At 42.1% G+C, this 25,479-nt stretch overlaps 1 pseudogene; it reads left to right on the top strand.

The window, feature by feature from the left end:
- Positions 1-1,748: 1,748 nt before the first annotated feature.
- On the top strand, positions 1,749-21,012 carry LOC115107386 (ceramide synthase 2-like; annotated as a pseudogene).
- The last annotated feature ends 4,467 nt before the right edge of the window (positions 21,013-25,479 follow it).

Here is a 25,479-nt window from a genome sequence, read left to right as displayed (position 1 = left end):
TATGACATGGGCACTCTGGAGGTATAACAAAGTGAAACACGAATCAATTCCAAAGAAACTATTCACATCTGCATGCCATATCTGTATGCCCATATGTTTCTTCAGATTGGGAAATTACACTGGGTTTACAGAACATTAAGAACACCTGCTCTTTCTATGACATAGACTGACCAGGTGAATCCAGGTGAAAGCTATGGTCCCTTTGATGTCACTTCTTAAATTCACGTCAATCAATGTAGATTAGTCATATAACAGTTTTAAAGTGGAGGAGACAGGTTAAAGAAGGGGTTTTAAGCCTTGAAACAACCCAGACATGAATTGTGTATGTGTGTCATTCAGAGGGAGAATGGACAAGACAAAATAATTGAAGTGCCTTTGAAAGTAGTTGCCAGGCACACCGGTTTGTGTCAAGAACTGCAACACTGCTGGGTTTTCCTAATGTTTGTTATACTCAGTGTATATACCTACCAGTAAAAATAGTTGCCTAGGATTACATTTTTTTTATTTTTTTTATTCAAACCCCAAATAAATCCTATCCTATTTAATCCTACAGGAGTCCAATAGGACTGGTTCCAAAATTGGATAGGATTTTCTTTTGGACTATAATAATAATTGTATTATTGGAATCCTGTAGGATTTTTTGACTAGGTTTGAATGATATTATCATTACATCTTTTGGGAGAACTGATTTATTTTATTGTTTTTCTGACAGGACAGATGTATGTACAGGTAGGAAGACAGATGCAGAAAGTGATTAAGGGCACAGACGCCACACCAGACTCAAACACAATTATGTTTTCGAATAGATTATTGTATATAAAATCCTTTAGGATAGAATCTTATGGGAATCCAAAAGAACTGGTTCCAAAATCTGACATGATTTTTCTATAGGATTCTAATTGGATCCTTTGTAATTCGAATGATATAGGATTCTATCGGATTTCAATGTTTTTTTTCTCCTATAGGATTTCTATCAATTTAGTCAATGGGAATTGTATAGATATTTACATCAAATTCTAAAGGATTTATCCTCAAGACTTGGCTATAAACTATAGTTAAATTGGCTGCTTAACATATGGAGCACAGTGAACATGTGAACTATAATTACATCATAAGCAACCAATATTGAGATGGTACAACCACCGGCCCAGTAGCTATCTCATAAGGTACACAATGTGAGTAAACGTTTGCATCTGGTGCATGTGTCACACATTGAAATTATTGTGCCAACTGCAACACCAATAGCTGTGAAACGTACTGAAATTGTCTGCACGGTTATTTACATTTGTGCCAAAAAGGATTCTATTGGAAAAATCACTAATCCTATAGGATTTTTTAACTAGTGTTCTATAGAGCTCGCCATTGTAGTCCTAAAAAAACAGAAAAGATTTACCTCTGGTTCGTTCAGCCATTCCTATGGGCAAAATTAATGGGGAAATAATACGGTTTTGGAATAAACGCCGAAAATAAGGTTAACACAGGCTTATGAGATGTTATAAAAAAAGATATATAAGATAATATCAGTCAGTTAACAATGACCTTTATGAATTATGAATCTGAATCATGTTTTATTATTACATGATTACTTCAGAAATCACAAAAAGTGACGTTAACTGATGAAGATTATCTCATAGAACAAAACATAGGTGCTCTTCTATTTTCGACGTTTATCCAAAAACCCTACAACGAACCATGGCGGAGTTAGTGCCTACAAAAAGACGCCATTACTATTGCTCTCTATTGCCTAGATGGGAAAAACGGGGAAAGCGCCATATTTACCGCCTTATGTTCAGCGTGTTGATGTGAGCGGTGCTTTTTCCCGTGTTCGGTTTGAAGGATACGTGGCGCGCGCCCGCCACAAACAGAGGCAGGTTGCGTCAATCGGCTCCTGCTTGCCGGATAACCGCTGTGACAACACTGTGCTCCCCATCCCATTATTCGAGAGTGGACAGGTAATCTCAATGTTGTTGTTAATTTAAATCAATTTCAGTAACACGGAACGTTTTCCATAATGCCTTTTTGCGAATGGATGTTGTAGGCTACCTAATATATTGCTATTGTTGATCTATTATCTATTTGTTGTAGGTTATTGAGACAGGTTTGTTGAAGATTGCGGGGCTGAACCTATGGGCTATACATCGTTTTATTATGTAATCGATTTAAGGCGTATCCTGCGCTTACTTTCCATTTGACTGAAACCGTTGCTTTCTTTGACTGGGCCTTGTTTTGGTCTCTATCTCAGACAGTAGGCTACATTAGGAGCGATTGATCAATTAGTCAAAGGGCCACGCCAAATGTTTAATTTAGTAATTGAGTCGTTATGGTAGGAGAATGCATTGGTATTTATCACCACGCTGATAAATGCAGAGAAATTAGCTGAATAAGGCATATTAAGGCAAGTGATCTCCAATCGCGCAAGGTGGGAGGGATGTGCGCACTCATGAATACTGGAACTGTTTGCATTGCTGTTCAGTGAGGGGAGGTCCATATCCACACAACAACAACCATATCAGCTTGATCAATCAAAATCAAATCAGTTTATCGGTCAGCTAAATGCTTATTTTATTAGATCCTAACAATGCAGTAAAACAATTAAAAGGGGGGGGGATACAAGAAATCAAGAACCAGGGATGAATATGATTAACAACCCAAATAGTGCTGAGGCAGGAATCAAATGCAATCTTTAAGTATGTGTAATATGCGGGATATTAATCGTGGTCTCCCATGGGGAGCAAGTTCCAATATGACCATGAGACCAAGAGGAAATTCCCAGATCAGGCAGACACTGGTTTTGAAGTTTGCAGGTGGGGCTACCTCATCACTTGACAAGACTCATGTCCGCTACATAGAGCCCACAGTGGAGGTATCATAATACCCATAAAACATAATGGTCAAACCAGGAAATGGTTCCAAACGTTTTTTCCACCACTTATTTTTCATATAGGGGATTTTAGAAACACTTCAAATAAGGGCTAGGTTTCGTTTAGGGTTACCCTGGCATGATGTTTTAATAACCATGTAAATATTTCTCGGACAAGGTGATGTCTAATATTAAGGTAGTATTGAGGTATTGCTCGCCTGAGGTAGAGTACCTCATGATAATCTGTAGACCACACGATCTACCGAGAGTTCTCATCTATATTTTTGTAGCCGTCTATTTACTACTACAAACCGATGCTGGCACTAAGGCCGCACTCATTGAACTGGAGAAGTCCATGAGCAAACAAGGAAATGCTCATCCAGAAGCGCCCCTCCTAGTGGCAGCGGACTTTAATGCAGGCAAACTTAAATCTGTTTTACCTCATTTCTACCATCATGTCACATGTGCAACCAGAGGAAAAACAACTCTAGACCACCTTTACTCCACACACAGAGATGCGTACAAAGCTCTCCCTCGCCCTCCATTTGGAAAATCTGACCATAATTATATCCTCCTGATTCCTGCTTATGAGCAAAAACTAAAGCAGAAAGTACCAGTGACTCGCTCAATACGGACCTGGTCAGATGACGTGGATGCTACGCAACTGTTTTGCTAGCACAGACTGGAATATGTTCTGGGATTCATCCAATGGCATTGAGGAGTATACCACCTCAGTCACCGGCTTCATCAATAAGTGCATCGATGACGTTGTCCCCACAGTGACCGTACGTACATATCCGAACCAGAAGCCATGGATTACAGGCAACATCCTCACTGAGATAAAGGCTATAGCTGCTGCTTTCAAGGAGCAGGACACTAATCCGGACCCTTATAGGAAATCCCATTATACTCTGACACTAACCATCAAACAGGCAAAGGGTCAATACAGGACTAAGATTGAATCCTACTACACTGACGCTCTGATGTGGCAGGGCTTGCAAACTATTACAGACGACAAAGGGAAATCCAGCCGCGAGCTGCCCAGTGAAGCGAGCCTACCAGACGAGCTAAATGCTTTTTATGTTTGCTTCGAGGCAAGCAACGCTGAAGCATGCATGAGAGCTGTTCGGGACAACTGTGCTCTCCATAGCCGATGCAAGACCTTTGAACAGGTCAACATTCACAATGTCGCGGGACCAGATGGATTACCAGCACGTGTACTCAGAGCATGCGCGGACCAACTGTCAGGTGTCTTCACTGACATTTTCCAACTCTCGAGTCTCTAATATCTACATGTTTCAAGCAGACCACCATAGTCCCTGTGCCCAAGAAAGCGATGGTAACCTGCCTACCTACCGTCCCATATCACTCACATCAGTAGCTATGAAATGCTTGAAAGGCTGGTCATGGCTCACATCAACACCATCCTTACGGAAACTCACTCCAATCCGCATACCCCCCCCCCAGCAGATCCACAGATGATGCAATTTCAATTGCACTCCACACTACCCTTTCCCATCTGGACAAAAGGAACACCTATGTGAGAATGCTGTTCATTGATTACTGCTTTCAAATAGATTATAGATTTCAGCATTCAACACCATAGTGCCCACAGAGTTCATAACTAAGCTAAGGACCCTGGGACTAAACACCTCCCTCTGCAACTAGATCTTGGACTTCCTGAAGGGCCGACCCAAGTGGTAAGGGTAGGCAACAACACATCTGCCATGCTGATCCTCAACACGGGGCCCCTCAGGGGTATGTGCTTAGTCCCCTCCTGTACTCCCTGTTCAGCCACGACTGCATGGTCAAGCACGACTTCAAGACCATCATTAAGTTTGCTGATGACACAACGGTGGTAGGTCTGAACACCGACAGTGACGAGACAACCTATAGGGAGGAGATCAGAGATCTGGCAGTGTGGTGTCAGGACAACAACCTCTCCCTCAACGTGAGCAAGACAAAGGAGCTGATCGTGGACTACAGGAAAAGGATGGCCAAACACGCCCTCATTCACATCGGTGGGGTTGTAGTGCAATGGGTCGAGCGTTTCAATTTCCTTGGTGTCCACATCACCAACAAACTATCACGGTCCAAACACACCAATAAAGTCGTGATGAACGCACAACAATGCCTTTTCCCCCTCAGGAGACTGATAAGATTTGTCATGGGTCCCCAGATCCTCAAAAAGTTCTACAGCTGCACCATCGAGAGTATCCTGACCGGTTGCATCACCGCCTGGTATGACAACTGCTCGACATCCGACGTAAGGCGCTACAGAGGGTAGTGCGTACAGACCAGTACATCACTGGGGCCAAGCTTTCTGCCATCCAGGACGTATATTCTAGGCGGTGTCAGAGGAAGGCCCAAAAACTTGTCAAAGACTAGTCACCCAAGTCATAGACTGTACTCTCTGCTATCGCACAGCAAGCAGTACCGGAGCGCCAAGTCTAGGCCCAAAAGGCTCCTTAACGGCTTCTATCCCCAAGCCATAAGACTACTGGACAATTAACCAAATGGCCACCCGGACTATTTTCATTGACCCCACCCCCATCCATTGTTTTTACACTGCTGCTACTCGCTGTTTATTATCTATGCATTATCACTTTACCCCTAGCTACGTGTACAAATTACTTCGACTGACTTGTACCCCCGCACATTGACTTGGTACCAGTACCCCCTGCCCCATTATTGTGATTTTATTGTGTTACTTATTTTTAGTTTAGTTTATTTAGGAGATATTTTCTTAACTCTATTTCCTTAAAACTTCATTGTTGTTTAAGGGCTTGTTGTAACCGGAGCATATGACCAGTAACATTTGATTTGATCTCTGTCTTAGACCGTTAGACCAAGAGGAAATCCCCTTGTAGGTCGTGGTGGGCTACCTCATCACGTGACCATGAATGACTCATGTCCGCTACATATGTACAACGGAAGAAGATCATTGAAGAATGATATGTACAGCAGTAGATACAGTATATTAGATTGAACTATGTCAAGAATCCAGTGTATAAACACATGTCTGGTATATATAAACAGTCTAACTAAAATAAAATGTATAGTAGTAGAAATATTATGATGAGCTATGTCGGGGATACAGTATTTAAATACACAGTGTGAAACAGGAAATGACCATGGTTCAATTTCTCTATAGCAGTGGTGAAAACCTTTTTTCTGAATCAAGATCACTTTCTGTGTCAAAAGCCGAAATCTTTAAAAAAAAACATGACTTAAAAAACATAAGCCTATGCAACATTAAACAATTAAAAACAGTTCTGTAGCATTGAGGTTTGTGCAGTAGGCCAGTGGATCCCAACCTTTTTTGGTTACTGCACCACCAAGTACATTTAGCTCTGCCCAGAGTACCCGTGAAGTACCCCCTCATGTGCATTTTACCATTAAGCCCAGTGGTGCAACTTTCACTGGGGACGAGGGGCATGTCCCCCCCCCACATTCTGAAATTGCATTTCTGTCCCCCCCAGTTTTATCATTGGAATGTGATACAAGACAAGGCAACGGTGTACTTTAGGACCATCCGGACGCCTTCGAGCAGTCGAGTAGGCTGTTTTGAGTGTTTATCCGACTGGATAAAAAACGTGGTCCCCCCTCACTTCAAAAAACAAAGTTGCAGCCCTGATTAAGCCTATGGTTTCATGAGTCTTCTCAAGTACCCCTTGTGGAATGGCCAAGTACTGCAAAATACTGCAGTAGGGTATAAGCCCAATACATTATCACTGCATAATGGCTACGCTTGAATTGCCCTGTCAATGTTGTTCTTAGACCATTTTGAAATAATATTTTTTTACTGGACTGATGGCCTTCATCTGGTCAGTCTGAGGGGAAGGAGGGAGCAGCAATGAGGCTGCCTCTCACCTGACTCACAGTCCCTCCTCTCCCCCTCCCTACACTGAAAAAAGGGTACTCAGTCTTCCAGCTGATGCTGAAACTATGACCAGAAAAAGTGAAATATTCCTCAATATTAAAAAAGGGTAGCAAATAATAACAACGCAAGCTTATCTAAATGCACATTTTATGGCTTTTAAAACTGTTGAACAAAGTGTTGACTGTGCTGAATAACAACTTAAACATGAACTTATTCATAAAAACAGCGGGTATTTGCTGTATTCATTGAGTCTCTCTCTAGTCATGGTTTTAAAAGTTTTGGAATCTCGCATTATCAACTTTGCTGTGTGTTCGAGGCGTCTTTTTATAGTCTATGGCGCAAGGAAACTATGCAGGCAAAGTGATTTGAGTTATCTGATTGGCCAACGGTAAGCCTATAGGTGCACTTGAAAAATCCAGAAAATCACATTGTAGGATTTTTAATTAATTTATTTGCAAATTATGGTGGAAAATAAGTATTTGGTCAATAACAAAAGTTTATCTCAATACTTTGTTATATACCCTTTGTTGGCAATGACTGAGGTCAAAAGTTTTCTTGAAGTCTTCACAAGGTTTTCACACGCTGTTGCTGGTATTTTGGCCCATTCCTCCACGCAGATCTCCTCAAGAGCAGTGATGTTTTGGGGCTGTTGCTGGGCAACACGGACTTTCAACTCCCTCCAAAGATTTTCTATGGGGTTGAGATCTGGAGACTGGCTAGGCTACTCCAGGACCTTGAAATGCTTCTTACGAAGCCACTCCTTCGTTGCCCGGGCGGTGTGTTTGGGATCATTGTCATGCTGAAAGACCCAGCCATGTTTCATCTTCAATGCCCTTGCTGATGGAAGGAGGTTTTCACTCAAAATCTCACGATACATGGCCCCATTCATTCTTTCCTTTACACGGATCAGTCGTCCTGTTCCCTTTGCAGAAAAACAGCCCCAAAGCATGATGTTTCCACCCCCATGCTTCACAGTAGGTATGGTGTTCTTTGGATGCAACTCAGCATTCTTTGTCCTCCAAACACGACAAGTGGAGTTTTTACCAAAAAGTTATATTTTGGTTTCATCTGACCATATGACATTCTCCCAATCTTCTTCTGGATCATCCAAATGCTCTCTAGCAAACTTCAGGCGGGCCTGGACATGTACTGTCTTAAGCAGGGGGACACGTCTGGGACTGCAGGATTTGAGTCCCTGGAGGTGTAGTGTGTTACTGATGGTAGGCTTTGTTACTTTGGTCCCAGCTCTCTGCAGGTCATTCACTAGGTCCCTCCGTGTGGTTCTGTGATTTTTGCTCACCGTTCTTGTGATCATTTTGACCCCACGGGGTGAGATCTTGCGTGGAGCCCCAGATCGAGGGAGATTATCAGTGGTCTTGTATGTCTTCCATTTCCTACTAATTGCTCCCACAGTTGATTTCTTCAAACCAAGCTGCTTACCTATTGCAGATTCAGTCTTCCCAGCCTGGTGCAGGTCTACAATTGTGTTTCTGGTGTCCTTTGACAGTTCTTTGGTCTTGGCCATAGTGGAGTTTGGAGTGTGACTGTTTGAGGTTGTGGACAGGTGTCTTTTATACTGATAACAAGTTCAAACAGGTGCCATTAATACAGGTAACGAGTGGAGAACAGAGGAGCCTCTTAAAGAAGAAGTTACAGGTCTGTGAGAGCCAGAAATCTTGCTTGTTTGTAGGTGACCAAATACTTATTTTTCACCATAATTTGCAAATAAATTAATAAAAAATCCTACAATGTGATTTTCTGGATTTTTTTTTCTCATTTTGTCTGTCATAGTTGAAGTGTACCTATGATGAAAATTACAGGCCTCTCTCATCTTTTTAAATGGGAGAACTTGTACAATTGGTGACTTTTTTGCCCCACTGTATGTGTAATTTTGTAATTTTGATGAATTATCCCTTTAAGCCACACACACAGACTTAATGTTGGCTCTAATTATGATTCTGTCTGTAAAGTGTAAATCAAGGACACATACCATCTTGTTCGCTCTCTTTAGCTTGTCATATTTCATTTGGAGCTTCCCAGTCGCTGTCTTCTCCATAAATATGAATAACAGCAGCATCAATGTTTCAGCAGGCACAGACACTTCTGAGGATCGAGCTCTCAAACATTATCCTCTCCTTTGACCCTCCCCTCTCCTCTTCTCTGTAGGATGGAAGGACTGCTGGACCAATGGCTTTGGAAGGAGGAGTACTGGCTGCCGCCGGGGGTCACCTGGAAGGACATAGAGATCGAGGGGGACCGCTACCCTCTACCCCGGGACCTCTTCTACACCCTGCCGCTGGCTCTGGGCTTCATCGTCCTGCGCTACGTCTTTGAGAGGTGAGGGGGCGCGGGGGTCCTCCCCCCTTTTTTAAAGGAACTCAGTCCGGCTTTCAACTTATTCTTAAAATATTTAATAGAAGAATGCACAATAAAGATGCATCATCAGTGTTCCTCTTGTCGTGTTCGTCATTTCATACCTTAGAGAGAGCTATTTATAACTTGTCAGAAATGTGTTCATTCAAATATCACATGAATACACGTTAGAAATGTCTAAACTTATGAAAGAAAATGAGCATTAACTGCAAAAGTTTGGGAACCCCTGTCTTATTGGATAGTACATCCCCGTTTTGTCCCGTTAACTTTGTGCTTAGTGACTATGACACTGTCTGCTGTCGGCTTTTGCCCTTTGGAAGTATTCCAAGTCGACTACGTGCCTGATGAGTAGTCCGTTTTTGCTGGGGCTGTAAAATGTCTTTCTGTTAGGTTCACATTGACTCAGGCTGTGGCAGAAGGCTGATGGTGTGTCTGTCTGTCAGGCTGATGGACAGTAGATAGACATGGGTTGGGTTACAGCAGACGCTGAGGATGATATGCACTCAATGGTTTCCCAGAAGCCGCTGGATATCAAAAATACGATTCTTCCTCATGTTAACTTGTATTTATTCAGGGGAGCCCAATTGAGACCAGGGTTTCCTTTTCAATGGTGCCCTGAAAACAAACCGTTCCCAAATCAACATATTCATTCAATTAAACAGCAAAACAAAGAAACTACAAGATACAAGAGATACACTACATTTCAACAACACAAATAAATGATTACAATCAACCAAAACACTTGCAAACTTCAGTGAATTCATTCCTCATCCGCATTCTAAACTGGTCTATTACCACCAGGGATTCAAGATGTAATGAGAATGGTAAATTATTCCAAACTCAAGGCTAGTTTACCTACTGTAGGTTGGTAGAGACACGAGGGACCTCAAGAGTTAACCAACACTGTGAGTGGGTTTGGTGCCTCGTATAATTATACTTTAACAGAGAAGTGAGATATTTTGGAAGCTTGTAGAGCTTTGTAAACAAAAAGGAAGAAATGAAGGAATTTAGAGCGGTCTAGTCGACCTTCTGATAAAAGATGCGGTGATGAGTATTAAACCTCTCACCTCTGATAAAGCGAATCCACAGTACTTACGATAGAATTCTGTAGTAAACTGTAGTATACTGTCGAATACTATACTCCACACTGTAGTAATCCTCCATCATGTGTAGTACTTAGTATAGAATGTTGTAGTATACTATAGAATACTATAATAAATACTACAGTATTATCCACCAAAAAAGCACTATCCCCCCCAACACTCACACACACACACACACACACACACACACACACACACACACACACACACACACACACACACACACACACACACACACACACACACACACACACACACACACACACACACACACACACACTCACTCACACACACACACACACACACAGATTCCATTGGTTGTATACTTATGAGGGGTGTTTGTCAGAATGATATCCCCCCCCAAAAAAGGTTTGTGTGTTTTAAATTGGGGCGGGTTTTGTTATCAGTTAATTTAAATGTAGCTCAGTACAATATCTTTCAGTTTCTCTGATACTGGCATCAACTGATCTGATCTGATACTGATCTCAACAAGTTAAGATCACCCAATATTAATAATTCAGATTTAGCATAGTTAGACAGCAAGTCAGACAATTTGTTAAGAGCAATTGGGAGCAAAACAGGAAAACACTGCACACAGAGATCTGTTTCCTAAGTGTGTTATAACAACATTATTATAACAACGTATCAACGGTTTAGAAAACGGTTTCTAAAACCTGATGACGATCATAGGGTAAAAACATTGTTATAGTAAGGAGTTCTATAATAGGGCCAGGAGTTCTATAATAGGGCCAGGAGTTCTATAATAGGGCCAGGTGTTCCATGAGTTCTATAATCCTGACACAGATCCGTTGCAGTCAAAGCGCAGGTGTTTTTCTTCTTGTCCTCATGGCATTTTTACATTGCACCTGTGGACATTAGATGTAGATGTTTGTACTGTACACTACATTAGAGCTGGAAGCCATGTAGAGGCAGAGGCCAGAAATGGAAAGTGGAGGGCTCAAGCATGGAGACAGGAAGAACAGAAGTCTGATGGAGCGATCGATAGGACACTCATTTTTTGCATGTTTTTCCTTATCAGTTATTTCCTCATGTTTTTTTTGGTGTACTGTACTGTACCTGGGCAGGGCTGAGCTGTGTGTCAGTCACAACACACACACGTGCAGGCATACGTGTTTCACGAGGTGAGGTGATATACGCAGGGCCAGGGCAGGGAGGGGTTTGTTTACATGCGAGTAGTAGTCGTCAGTGGGGACTTCATTACCAGCAGGTGTTTCCTTTGGGGCTCCTGTAACCGGAAAGCCCTGGAGTCTCCGAGCTAAATTACTCTGAACTTCCATCACTTCTAATCTCCCTGCCTGCCCACTTACCTATGATTATCTCTCAGGTAGAGGTGCACACACTTATACTGTACACACATACTGTAGAAATACACACACAGGTACGCACACACACGCACACACACACACGCACGCGCACACGCACACACACACACTCTTAAATGTACCCTTTCCCACCCATGCGTATACACACGAGCACATGCACACCCTCTCACTCAGACACACAAACATAGATCTAGTGTCCCTGGAGGTGTCGTATCAATTAAGCACAAAGGTTGTCTGGCCCAATGTGACACTAAGTGTATGGGAATGGAACAGGCTCCAGCGGTTGTCAGTTCATTTGTTATGTTATGTTGAAGACTGACATGGAGTGACATGAGGAGCTCTCGTGTTCTTGCTCTTTGTTGTTGAGGAGATAATGGTTATGCCTTAAGTGATATTCTATTCCAGGAATGTTTCTTAACCACCTGACTGTTTCTCACCCCACCTGACGTATCCAATGAAAACTCTGGGGCCTGTTATAGGCTATAATATCACTAGGGCCTGGAGTTTTTTGTAGTACGCAAAACACCCAGTCTTAAGCTATTCACCAACAGTGCACTTCCTTTGACCAAAATACTGCAGCTTTGGTCAAAAGCAGTGTGACATGGAAAATAGGGTGTAACTGACATTTGCCTTTGCATTGAACTACTGCAGAACTCTATTTTCTGTCTGTCTTCTCTACAGGGTCATAGCCATGCCACTAAGCAGACAGCTGGGGGTGAGAGACAGGGTGCGGGTTCGAGCCCTGCCTGTCCCAAAGCTGGAGACATTTTACAAACAGAACAAACAGCAACCCTCACAGGTCAGTTGTAAATCTCCTTCATCCATCTCTGTCACTCTTTTAGTGGGATATGGAATATTCCTTTATAGAATTGTAGAAACATATATGATTGATTCTGAAATTGATAAGTATGTTTAGCAGAGATCTAAAACAAGCCTCTACATATAGCATTACAGATATTGCAGCTAGTACTCATGAGATAAGATGAGAGATGAGATACAATTTCTCCCCTGGAGAATCTATATTGCTTCATTAGTATAGCCCTCAAGTAGATTTATAAACTGGGTGGTTTGAGCCCCGGATGCTGATTGGCTGAAAGCCGTGGTATATCAGACTGTATACCACGTGTATGACAAAACATGTATTTTTACTACTCTAATTACATTGGTAACCAGTTTAGAAATATAAACTCTATTGCTTCATGAGTATAGCCCTCAAGTAGAATTAGAGCACTGGTTGAGTTGTAATTATATGGTTTACTGGGTGAATGGGGATCAGGTTGAAGTTAAAGTAGTTTCTGCTATAATAGGGAACCGTTATGTGGAACTCGTTTAGGGGTGTCAGGTTAGGGTTGGGTTTAGGGTCTACTATTGTGGGTTGTAGTACACCAGGAAATGATAAGATAGTTGTTTATTAGCCAGGTATATTTGGTGGAATAGGATAAATAGTAGAGTACATCCTTGGGTAAAACCCTTAAATGCTTTGGCAGGCATTGTTCTAGTGGCCTATCCCTTCCTTGTCAGTCAGGTAGGTGCAGGTGCAGGTGCAGGTAATATTTTATGGCTTGGCTCTGTTCACATGGAAATGTTCCACCCTTTTTACTCGTTAGAAGTAACAAGGCAGAATTTGCAAATGTTGACGTGTTGGACTGTACATCTGCTGAGGCACGTGTCTCCTCGTTTACATGTACAAATCTCTGATAGTAGAAATACCATAGTATATGGATATGCACAAATCCTATTCTCTCTGTGCATTTAGACATTGTCTTCTGTCTGAAACAGCTCCTGTTGTTGGTGAAGTATTACCTGGCTGTCAGTCTCTGTGTTAGAACTTCTTCCTACCTCATTTGTAAACCTCACATTTTCATGAAGCGCACAGGCTCCCTATAGACGTTCCCCGGATTTTCCATGAAGGTTAATGCTCTCAACATATACAATCACCAGGACTGCACTAGCCACACCCATATTGTGTAACCACCTCATTGGTATGTCACGATGATCAAATCAAAACAAGTCAGTTCCAAACAAGGTTTAGGTGAGCAGTTTGTCCTTCCCTGTATTCTGCAGTTACTCAGGAGTGACATACTCCTACTAATACTAGGAGCCATCTAGAGTAATTAGGTATCTCCCCACACAAGAACCATTCTACAGTACAGTAGAAGTATGAGCCTAAGGTAGTGTAAAGTGCCACCCACATGAAAAAATGCTATACTATAAATACTGTAATATTCACTCGTGTTTTTGCTGACTTTACTGTAGTATTCACTGTAGTAGTTTTGCAGACTAGTGTGGAAGTGTGTTTACTGTAGTATATGGGAGTATTTACAGTTAACTATAGTATAAATACTGTACTAAAAAGGAAACTGTAGTATATACTTTAGTAATTCATGTAGGGTTTGTGCAAACTGTAGTATACTGTAATATTTACTGTAGGGTTTTTGCAGACATTACTGTAGTATTTACTAGAGTTTTGTAAATTTGTATTATCTTTGACATAGAAATGGAGGCTTTCTCTTTCAGGAAACCTACTGGAGAAATACTAAAGACCACATTTTGCATAAGCTGTAGGACTGGGATCTGAACCAATAGTTCAGCGCTTCTGTGCTTTTCTATGACCTGTAGGGAACACAATATGGTCTATACTTGGCATGTAGATTTCTCACTTATGGGTGGCACAAAATGTGGTATGGGGAATGGGCAGGGTATATGCAAATGAAATACTGTAGTATTTACTATAGTACAAAAAAGTGTAGTGTTTTTGCAGACTGTAGTGTTTTTGCAGACATTACTGACAGTGCAGTGTTTTTTTTGCAGATAATACTGTAGTATTTACTGTTGTATTCTACAGTATAGTACACCATTCTCTAGTAAGCACTACACATGATTGAGGGATACTAGCGAAAGAGGAAAGGGGATACCTAGACAGTTGCATAACCAAATTCATTCAACCGAAATGTGTCTTCCTCATTTAACCCCAATCAGAGAGGTGCGGGGTGCTGCCTTAATCGACATCCACGTCATTGGCACTCAGGGATCAGTTGTTGTTATGGGGTTAACTGCCTTGCTCAACTGCAAAACGGAAGATTTTTACATCTTGCCAGCTCAGGGATTTGAACCAGGGACTTTTCGGTTACTGGCCCAACGCTGCTAAGCTACCTGCTGCAACTGCTAAGCTACCTGCTGCCTGCTGCAACTGCTAAGCTACCTGCTGCCTACTGCAACTGCTAAGCTACCTGCTGCCTGCTGCAACCGCTAAGCTACCTGCTGCCTGCTGCAACTGCTAAGCTACCTGCTGCCTGCTGCAACTGCTAAGCTACCTGCTGCCTGCTGCAACTGCTAAGCTACCTGCTGCCCCCACAGTGTGTAGTATAGTATTCTACAATATGCTACAGTTTACTATAGAATTTCATAGGAAGTACTGTGGTATTCTATATTAAACTGTAGTATTTTTTTAATGTGGGCAGGGAGGAGAGGAGGGTAGAGGGTATAGCTTGCACAGAGCAGGGATCAGGGGAAGGCAAATGGAGGGATTTGTCATTTTTAAAATCTTCCTTTTTTTACATACAAAAAAATATTGTAATTCTGCTCTAATGAAGCTGTGATAAAACACCTATTGAGATCATTTAAGGTGCTGAAGAAGGTAATGGATGATCTCCCTGACAAATCTGTACATGAAAGATATGCTGAGGGTCTTCTTGGGAAAGGAACAGCGGAGCTTCTCTCTCTGAGGTGATTTGGTCCTGTCTGTGTTCAGAGTGAGGTCCAGGGCCTGGGGAAGCATTGTGGTCTCAGTCAGCGCCAGATAGAAACGTGGTTCCGCCAACGCCGCAACCAAGACAGGCCGAGCAACACCAAGAAGTTTTGTGAAGCCTCGTGAGTCAGCTCTCATTCAGAGTTCTATGTATTTGTGCGATCTATTTCATTTCAATGTATAGTTCATAGAAAGCATATTAAGTTATCTTATGACAAATATTTTGTTTTGTTTTTGCAGTTGGAGGTTCGTTTTCTACCTCATTGCATTTGTAGCAGCGCTTGCCTCCCTGATTGATGTGAGTATATTAAGCACATTCACTTTGGCTACCTTTACCCTCAACAGTGCTACTGCTTCTTGTATTACTACTATGAGGACCTCACTCTGACTATTTGTTCTGTCCCTCTATCCCTCAGACCCCCTGGTTCTGGGACCACAGAGAGTGCTGGCAGGGCTACCCCAAACAAGTGAGTAGAACAGTTCACGTTAACTTTCAGTTGACCAGTGGTTTCCTAAACATGTTTGTCCTGTCACTCATCAAAAGCCTATGGAATTGTCCTGTCACCCACTAAGTAAATACATCCAATGTTTCTAGTGACAACCCAATCTACTGTATAGCCACAATAAGCCGCATCCCACACCATTGAGTCTCGAGTCCCAACACACAATTTGGGAATCTGGAAAACACGGCTTTGGACAATCTCAGGAAACGTTCTCTTTCTGCTGTGCTGCACCGCTATTGACAGCTATGTCTGGAGGAATTGAACAACACCCCTCCAGATAACAGTTATGACATTCCTCCTCCTTCCCTAGAAGGGGGATGACCTGAAACAGAAAACACTACAAGTACAAATGACACAGCATCTCTTTCCACACTTAAACCTCTTATGGCACTGTAACTCCCTAATGCTGTAGACCTTCCCTTTGTTGAAGCCAGGCTGTGGTCTGTGCCTTGCAGGGAGGGAGGGAGGGAGGGAGGGAGGGATGTCTAGGGGTTAAATGGCTCAGTAAACTTCCCTCTATTGTCTATGGAGTCTTGGAGAGTACCGTTTGGTGGTGGGTGTTTGGGTCACTTCACGGCCATTTTGATGTATCACCCCTTTCTATACATGTACACACCCGCTCTGATTTTAATGTTAAACTTTGACTGTGGAAGCGTGGGGGAACGCTTGCTAAAGGGGGTTTCAAAGAATATGAGGGGGTTTAAACAAAGCAGCAATCAGCAATATAAATTTTTGTCATTTAGCAGACAGTCTTATCCAGAGTGACTTACAGGAACAATTAGGGTTAAGTTCCTTGCTCAAAGGCACATAGACAGATTAGATTTTTTTCCGGTTCTGTGATTCAAACCAGCGACCTTTCGGTTACTGACCCGCCCCAGGGGTGCGTTGCTTCAAAGCCTGTGCTTCACTGTGTGTGGAATCCTGAGTTTCTCTATTTCAGTCAAGGGTTACCCCCCAAACATGGCTGGAACGGAACAAATTGAATGGCATCAAACACCTGGAAACCATGTGTTGGATGTCTTTGCTACCATTCCAGTCATTCCATTCCAGCCATTACCGCTTAGCCAATTAAGATGCCACCAACCTCCTGTGTCATCTAACGCTTTTGTGTGAGAACCGGACAGGTGAAAGCAAATCCCCCCCATGTAGACTTCCGTTCCCATAAAGCCTTCAACTAGACTTTTCTGTCAGATCGGTGCAGATAAAGGTGAGGAAGAAATTTAAGGAAGTCACTTTAGACTATTGGGATGCACCCCCTGGAGTCATGCTCAGTCACCTTCAACCCCCCTGGTGTTTGTTTTGTTTCTGTCTCTCCCTGCAGCCTGTCGCTGAGGCTCACTACTGGTATTACATCACAGAGCTGGGTTTCTATTGGTCCCTGCTGCTCTGTGTCACTGTGGATGTGAAGCGGAAGGTATGTGTCACTCCTGTCTCCACACGCACGCACGCACGCACGCACGCACGCACACACACACACACACACACACACACACACACACACTCCTGTCTCCATTCACAGTGACTCAGTCCAATCCACAGAACAGCAGCAGTTTTCACTGAAAAAAATCATTACTTTCCCTTCCAGATTACAGTTAGTGTTCACAGCAGATTCCCAGCTTGTTTTACTGAAACGTTCATGTCATTTTTATAGTCATGTTTCCCTACAGGAACTGCCCACAGAGGTGGTTGATGTTTTCAAGGATAACTATGTATCTGGACGATGTCCAATGAGGTTTAGTAACTAGAAACAAGTCCAGCCCCTCAGAACCCAGATTACCTGCCCCCCCGTCTCCTCATCCTCTCCTGCTATTCCCTCCCGTTAGGGGACCAACCCCTCCTGGCCTGCTTTGGTCTGACTCAGCTCTCTGTCCATAATCTTAAAAACAGTCAACCTCTCTACTCTGAAACTCACCAGGAACACACCCTGTAAAGATAAACTGCTATACAGATAACCAGCAGACGCAAGCAGGAGGGGTTCACAGATGTTGTCACGTAAATCTGATTTGTACGTTTTTTAAGCAACTTTTTCTGTATTCTGCACCATTGATAAATCACTCCATACAGGAGAAAGATGACTGATTTACGGCACCAGAAGCGCAGAACTGCTGAAGCCCAGGTTATAGTATACCCTCTACAGCTGTGTGGTTTGTGTGTTTTCAGGATTTCAAGGAACAGATCATCCACCACATCGCTACCATTTTGCTCATCGGTTTCTCGTACTGTGCCAATTATGTGCGCGTTGGCACACTGGTGATACTAGTCCATGATTCTTCAGACTTCCTCCTGGAGGTAGGAGCTCAGTCTCAGTTTTCAAGTCACACACAAATCATACAGACACAGGGAACTAAAGGGGGAATGATATCTATAATTATAAATGCATGTGGTCAAGCTAATTTGCACTACCATTTTCCCACAGACTGTTTTGATGGGTTGTGTGGTTATTTAAGCAAGGTTCTTTGTTTACATGTAGGTCACTGTAAGTTTGATTTGAACACAGGGATTGTTTATTAACATTACTTAATCTTATTATGACCGCGAATCACACGATTTTCTTCATTCAGATGTAGGATCTTAATTTGAGCCAGTTTGCTACAGCGGGAAAATGATCCTGCAGCAACAGGAAATGTGGATTATGATGTGGATTGTAATTAATATACTTTTTTTGTAAGTGTTGATACATTTTTCCATAGGACAAATCAAGTCTGACATTTCAAAGTAGAAATGACAAACTTTAGAAGCCTTTTTTTATAACTCAAATACACTACAAGTTTTAATTTCCAAATGAAGATCCTGCATCTGTAGGTTCATAGAGATCGAACACGTGATTATATTTAGCAATTGTATGTGGTAAAAGGAAAACATGTCTTGGGAGTGAACTTCTCTTTAACTCTCCCAAGAGACTTTCAGCTCTGAAATAGAACTCCTATTATCACATGTATTCCTAAAGATGTGTTTAAATGACCTCAGTAAAGCAGTGTAGTATTGCCCTGATGTTATCTCACAATAACCATTGTCTCCATCATCTTGGGCCTGATGAAATATGTATGGCTTGTCATGTCAGGATCCAGGCGTGACACAATGCTTCCTTTAGACGCAGTCAATGGGAGGCAAGGGGTCAGAAGGGGGCATTGGTTGTCAGTGCGTGCTAGAGAAAACCACTCCATCAGAGAGTATGGACTGGGAGGTCATACAATATGTTGGAGAACAGCATTACTGTATGCTATCATTTGTACAGCCACTGTGTTATATTGGTCAACCCAGCTGGTAACACATGACTGTATCGTTACAAGTGCCTCATGAGGGTCGTGAATAAGGCCAACTGTGATAGGAGTATTATTATATTTCACTTGCAGTCTGCCAAGATGTTCAACTACGCTGGCTGGAGGAAGACATGTGACACACTGTTTGTCATCTTCGCCCTGGTCTTCCTGCTAACACGACTAGTGGTCTTCCCTGGCAGGTGAGACTGGAGGCTTTCTCACACAGTCATTTGACAATTTATTAGAAGTGTATTACAAAGGTCAATCGTAATCAAAGTAGTAATAAGATTACTTAGGGACTATCCTTTTCTGACAGTTTACACTTGTAACTCAAATGTAGGCCTACATGCAAATATTCCAATACATCTGATGTACGCACATCTCAAGTCAGAACATAGCACATAGTATGTACTATAAATCAGTTAAGGGAATGTGTTCAGAAGTACCAATTAGAGAATGTTAAAAATGCAAGGCTTGAGGTTGGATTCATTTCCAGTTTTCTATGCCCATTCTTGCCCCTTCAGAATAGTCCACTCCACCCTGGTTGTGTCCTTGGATTTCTTCCAGCCTTTCTTTGGCTACTACTTCTTCAATGCCCTGCTGTTGGTGCTGCAAGCTCTGCACATCTTCTGGGCCTGGCTGATCCTTCGCATGGTCTACAAGTTTGTCTTTATGGGCAAGGTCAGTAGACTAAAGTCATTATCCGCCTTACTTACTAATGGTGATTTCATCGTATGCCATGACACGGTAGAATAATAGATCACATGCTCACTCGTATTATTTGTCAGAAGTAGTTGGGTGATGAATCATCTTAGGAAAGCCCACAATGAAATAAATGGACAGTGCACCATAAATATGCTTCAATGAGTCATTTATTCTTTGAATAGACGCGTTTTCGTTCAACTGCGGCCAAAACACGTCCGTACAAAGAATACATTCATCGTTGAAGATGATTATGGTGCACTGTCCATTTCTTTCATTGTACACCTTGGAAGTACCACAGAGGACTGCCTTTAAGGCATAGTGTTTGTACGATTTATTGGCATTATCAACACATGATCTGCGATACAATCTGGTTATGTTCCGTTTGTTGATTTCTTTTGCAGCCTTAAACGGTCACTTACATGTATCTTTCTGCTGTAGGTGGAGAAAGACGAGCGCAGCGATGAAGAGAGCGAGCCAGAGGAGGAAGAGGAGGCAGTGGAGGAAGAGGAGACTAGCTGGGAGAAAAGAAAGGGTGCACTCAATTCCAAGTTGGCTTCGCTTGCCAACAATTGTGTCCTGAACAACCTAACCAACCAGAGAAATATGAACAGCAGACTGCCCAAAGCCAGATAGTACCACTCTCTTTTCGCACTAGGTTAAACTTACAACGTTTTCCTCTCCTTCCACGGTATATGCTGGTAAGATATAATTCATTTATATGGCTTACATATTACCAATGTGGTCCATTTATGATTTCATTAATGGTTTCAGATAATACTTCTCTACGTTTGGAGTACATAACTGTTCACTGCACTGTCAAAATAATGGTCGGGTCAAACAAGAAGAACGCTGGTTTTACTTTAAGATGAAGTATGTTTTTCTAGATTTTATATTTAGAATTGATTTGTTTTTGTTCGGATTGTGTGTAAATAGTTAAAGACATTAACTCAAATCAAATCAAAGTTTATTGGTTGCGTACACCAATTAGCAGATGTTATGGCAGGTGCAGCGAAATGCCTGTGTTTCTATCTGCAACAGTGCACTAATACCTAGCAATAAAAAAAACAATACACACATAATCCAGAAAAAAAATTACATTTTTTAATTTTTTAAAAATTATGATCGGAATGAGCAATGTCAAAGACTGTTATATATATACAAACAGTATCAGTCAAAAGTTTGGACACACCTATTCAAGTTTTTTTGTGTGACTATTTGCTACATTGTAGAATAATAGTGAAGACATCAAAACTATGAAATAATACATATGGAATCATGTAGTAACCAAAAAAATATATTTAAAATGTTAGATTCTTCAAACTAGCCACCCTTTGCCTTGATGACAGCTTTGAACACTCTTTGCATTCTCTCAACCAGCTTCATGAGGAATGCTTTTCCAACAGTCTTGAAGGACTTCCCACATATGCTGAGCACTTGTTGGCTGCTTTTCCTTCACTCTGCGGTCCAACTCATCCCAAACCATCTCAATTGGGTTGTGGTTGGGTGATCGTGGAGGCCAGGTCATCTGATGCAGCACTCCATCACTCTCTTTCTTGGTCAAATAGCCTGAAGGTGTATTTTAGGTTGAAAAACAAATGATAGTCTCACTAAGCGCAAACCAGATGGGATGATGTATTGCTGCAGAATGCTGTGCTAGCCGTGCTGGTTAAGTGTGCCTTGAATTCCAAATAATTCACTGACAGTGTCACAAACAAAACACCCCCACACCATTACACCTCCTCCTCCTTGCTTCATGGTGCGAACCATACATGCGGAGATCATCCGTTCACCTACTCTGCATCTCACAAAGACAAGGCGGTTGGAACCAAAAATCGCAAATTTGGACTCATCAGACCAAAGGACAGATTTCCACTGGTCTAATGTTCAATGCTTGTGTTTCTTGGCCCAAGCAAATCTCTTCTTCTTATTGGTGTCCTTTAGTAGTGGTTTCTTTGCAGCAATTCGACCATGAAGGCCTGATTCACACAGTCTCCTCTGAACAGTTGATGTTGAAATGTGTCTGTTACTTGAACTCTGTGAAGCATTTATTTGGGCTGCAATCTGAGGTGCAGTTAACTCTAATGAACTTATCCTCTGCAGCAGAGGTAACTCTGAGTCTTCTTTTCCTGTGGCGGTCCCTCTGAGAGCCAGTTTCATCATAGCGCTTGATGGTTTTTGCGACTGCACATTTTCCGGATTAACTGACCTTCATGTCTTAAAGTAATGATGGACTGTTGTTTCTCTTTGTTTATTTGAGCGGTTATTGCCATACTATGGACTTGGTCTTTACCAAATAGGGCTATCTTCTGTATACCACCCCTATCTTGTCACAACACAACTGATTGGCTCAAACGCATTAAAGAAGGAAAGAAATTCCACAAATAAAACTTTAACAAGGCACACCTGTTAATTGAAAGGCAGTTCAGGTGACTACCTCATGAAGCTGGTTGAGAGAATGTCAAGAGTATGCAAAGCTGTCATCAAGGCAAAGGGTGGCTACTTTGAAGAATCTAAAATCTAAAATATATATTGATTTGTTTAATACTGTTTTTGGTTACTACATGGTTCCATTTGTGTTATTTCATAGTTTTGATGTCTTCACTATTATTCTACAATGTAGAAAATAGTAAAAATAATGAAAACCCTTGAATGAGTAGGTATATGAATAGAAAGGTGTGTACAGCAGGAGTTATATTTATGAGCCATGCGTAGAATACTGTATATAAAGTGGGTGAAACAGTGTGTAAACATTATTAAAGTGACCAGCGTTCAATGACTCTGTACATAGGGCAGAAGTTTCTTAAGGTGCAGGGTAGAGTACCGAGTGGTAGCCGGCTGCAACAGTGATTAAGGTTCAGGACAGGGTCCTGGGCGGAGGCCGGCTAGTGGTGACTGTTTAACAGTCTGATGGCCTGGAGATAGAAGCTGTTTCTCAGTCTCTCGGTCCCAGCTTTGATGCACCTGTACTGTCTTCACCTTATAGATTGTAGCTGGATGAACAGTCAGTGGCTCAGGTCTTTGATGATATTTTAGGCCTTCTTGTGACACCAGGTACTGTATATGTCCTGGAGGGCAGGCAGTGTGCTCCCGGCTAACCGCACCACCCTCTGGAGAGCCCTGAGGTTGCGGACGGTGCAATTGGCATACCAGGCAGTGATACACCCTGACAGGATTTAGATTTGGTCATTTATTTAACCTTTATTTAACTAGGCAAGTCAGTTAAGAACAAATTCTTATTTACAATGATGGTTTACCCCGGACAAACCATAACCCGGACGATGCTGGGCCAATTGTGTGCCGCCTTATGGGATTCACAATCACGTCTGGTTGTGATACAGCCTGGAATAGAACCAGGTTCTGTAGTGACACCTCTAGCACTGCAACGCAGTGCCTTTAGACCACTGCGCCACTTGGGAGCCCAGGATGCTCTCGATGGTGCATCTGTAGAAGTTTGCGAGGTTCTTTCGGGGCCAAGACAAATCTCTTCAGCCACCTGAAGTTGAAGAGGCGCTATTGCTCCTTCTCCACGAAGCTGTTTGTGTGAAGGGACCATTTCAGGCTGTCTGTGAACTGCACGCCGAGGAATTTGAAGCTTTTGACCCTCTCCACTGCGCCCCGTCGATGTGGATGGGGACGTGCCCTCTCTGCTGTCTCCTGTAGTCCACGATGAGCTCCTTAGTTTTGTTGATGTTGAGGGAGAGGTTATTTTCCTGCCACCACTATGCCAGGGCCCTCACCTCCACCCTGTAGGCTGTCTCATCATTGTTGGTAATCAGGTCCACCACTGTTGTGGGATGGGTTCAGACCCAGGGCCCTGAGCTTAGTGTTGATCTTGTAGGGCAATATATTGTTGAAGGCTGAGCTGTAGTCGATTAACAGCATTCTTACATAGGTATTTCTCTTGTCCAGGTGGGATAGAGCAGTGTGCAGTGCAATGGTGATTAACTCTGGTACAGTCAAAGGGTGCATTCTTAAATTGCCTCCAGTGTGTCAGAGTGCTTCTGGGTCGTACGTAAATTCAGAGCGTTGTCAGATTGTCAGTTCGTAAATTCAGAGCGTTGTCAGATTGTCAGTTCGTAAATTCAGAGTGTTTCGCTCTCGGAGTGTTCAGAGCGCACACTGGATGCTCTGGCCGAGGAGTAGGGTTGATCCGAGTGTTCTGACCTCAACGGCAGTCAAGCACCCAAGCTAACTGACTAACGTTGGCTAGCTTGCTAGCTACTTCCAGACACAAATGAGAAAACACTTCACTCTGACCATTTTACTCGCCCTAGCAGAGCTGGTTAGGCTGTTTTCATGTTATCCAGAGCGTGGTGACTGTAACAAGTGTGTCAATTCTTCCCTGGAGAATTTCTCCCTGGATTTTCTTTTTAATGAAAAATGGCGCAATCTGGATTTTTACAAAACCCAGATTAATCGATGGAATTCTTATTCGTTATATCAACCACTGTGGCACTAATAACACATGTAAGATAATAGATTTTGGATAAAATCGTGTATTTATTGAACAATTAGCTTTTTATTCAAATTAAGGATATCATAGGCAACAGTATGACAGCCTCTAGATTGAAATGTGCAGATAATATAGCTTTGTAGCTGATAGTTTTTAATCATACAATTTTGTCTGTGGAAGCTAATACAAACTTCCCAAAAGTGCTCCAAATTGTACAGGATTGAATTGGTCATATTACTCTTGTTGGAATGGTGATAGCGCCTTCTAGCGAAGAAAAGAAGAACATGCCTATTTGTTAGGAAAGGGTCCCAAGTAGAAGTTGCCATAGGATTGCAGGTGACAAACACAAAACAGACCTTAGATCAGTATCTTGGGCTAACTACTCCTGCTCCCTTATAAAACATTTCACAAGTAAAGCCTTGGGGAAAAAATATGATGTGTTTTTCTATAATCAATGTGATAACAGAGAAGATCCTGCAGCATGTTTCTCCACAAGGTGTTTTACTCTGTGCTACTGAACTTTGTTATTTTGTGCCTTGGCTGCTATTTTTTAAAAACTTTTTCTGTCACAAGCACTTGTTATGTAGCTCTATGTATTAGTATAGCTTTACAAACTATTGGGAAAAATCTTCACTTGCTGCTCTTGTTCAAAGGGTTTTTATTGAAAATCTGGACAGCCATCCAGTGCCTAGGTACAGATGTTGGAGCTTAATTTGAGCCAGTTTGCTATAGCAGGAAAATAATCCTGCAGCAACAGGAAATGTAAAGTATTATGTGGATTATAATTATATAATTATAATATTAATGGACATTTTTGAAAGGGTTGATACATTTTTCTTAAGTGAAAATCAAGTCTGAAAAAAAAAGTGGAAATTACAAAATTCAGAAGCCTTTTTAAAACTAAAATACACAACAAGTTTTAAATGTTGCATGTCATTGCAAGTCGCTCTGGATAAGAGCGTCTGCTAAATGACTTAAATGTAAATGTAATTGCGCTTTCTCTCTCTCAAATCAAATCAAATTCTTGATACACATAGGAAACTGTTGAGCATGAAAAACACAGCAGCGTTGCAGTTCTTGACACACTCAAACCGGTGCGCTTGACACCTACTACCATACCCCGTTCAAAGGCACTTAAATATTTTGTGTGCCTATTCACCCTCTGAATGGCACACACACACAATCCATGTCTCAATTGCCTCAAGGCTTAAAAATCTTTCTTTAACCTGTCTCCTCCCCTTCATCTAC

This window comes from Oncorhynchus nerka, linkage group LG24 (genome assembly GCF_034236695.1).
Source record: "Oncorhynchus nerka isolate Pitt River linkage group LG24, Oner_Uvic_2.0, whole genome shotgun sequence".
Lineage (NCBI taxonomy): Eukaryota > Metazoa > Chordata > Actinopteri > Salmoniformes > Salmonidae > Oncorhynchus > Oncorhynchus nerka.
Note: the sequence above shows the minus strand (reverse complement) of the source record. Positions and strands in the feature narration are given on the sequence as shown.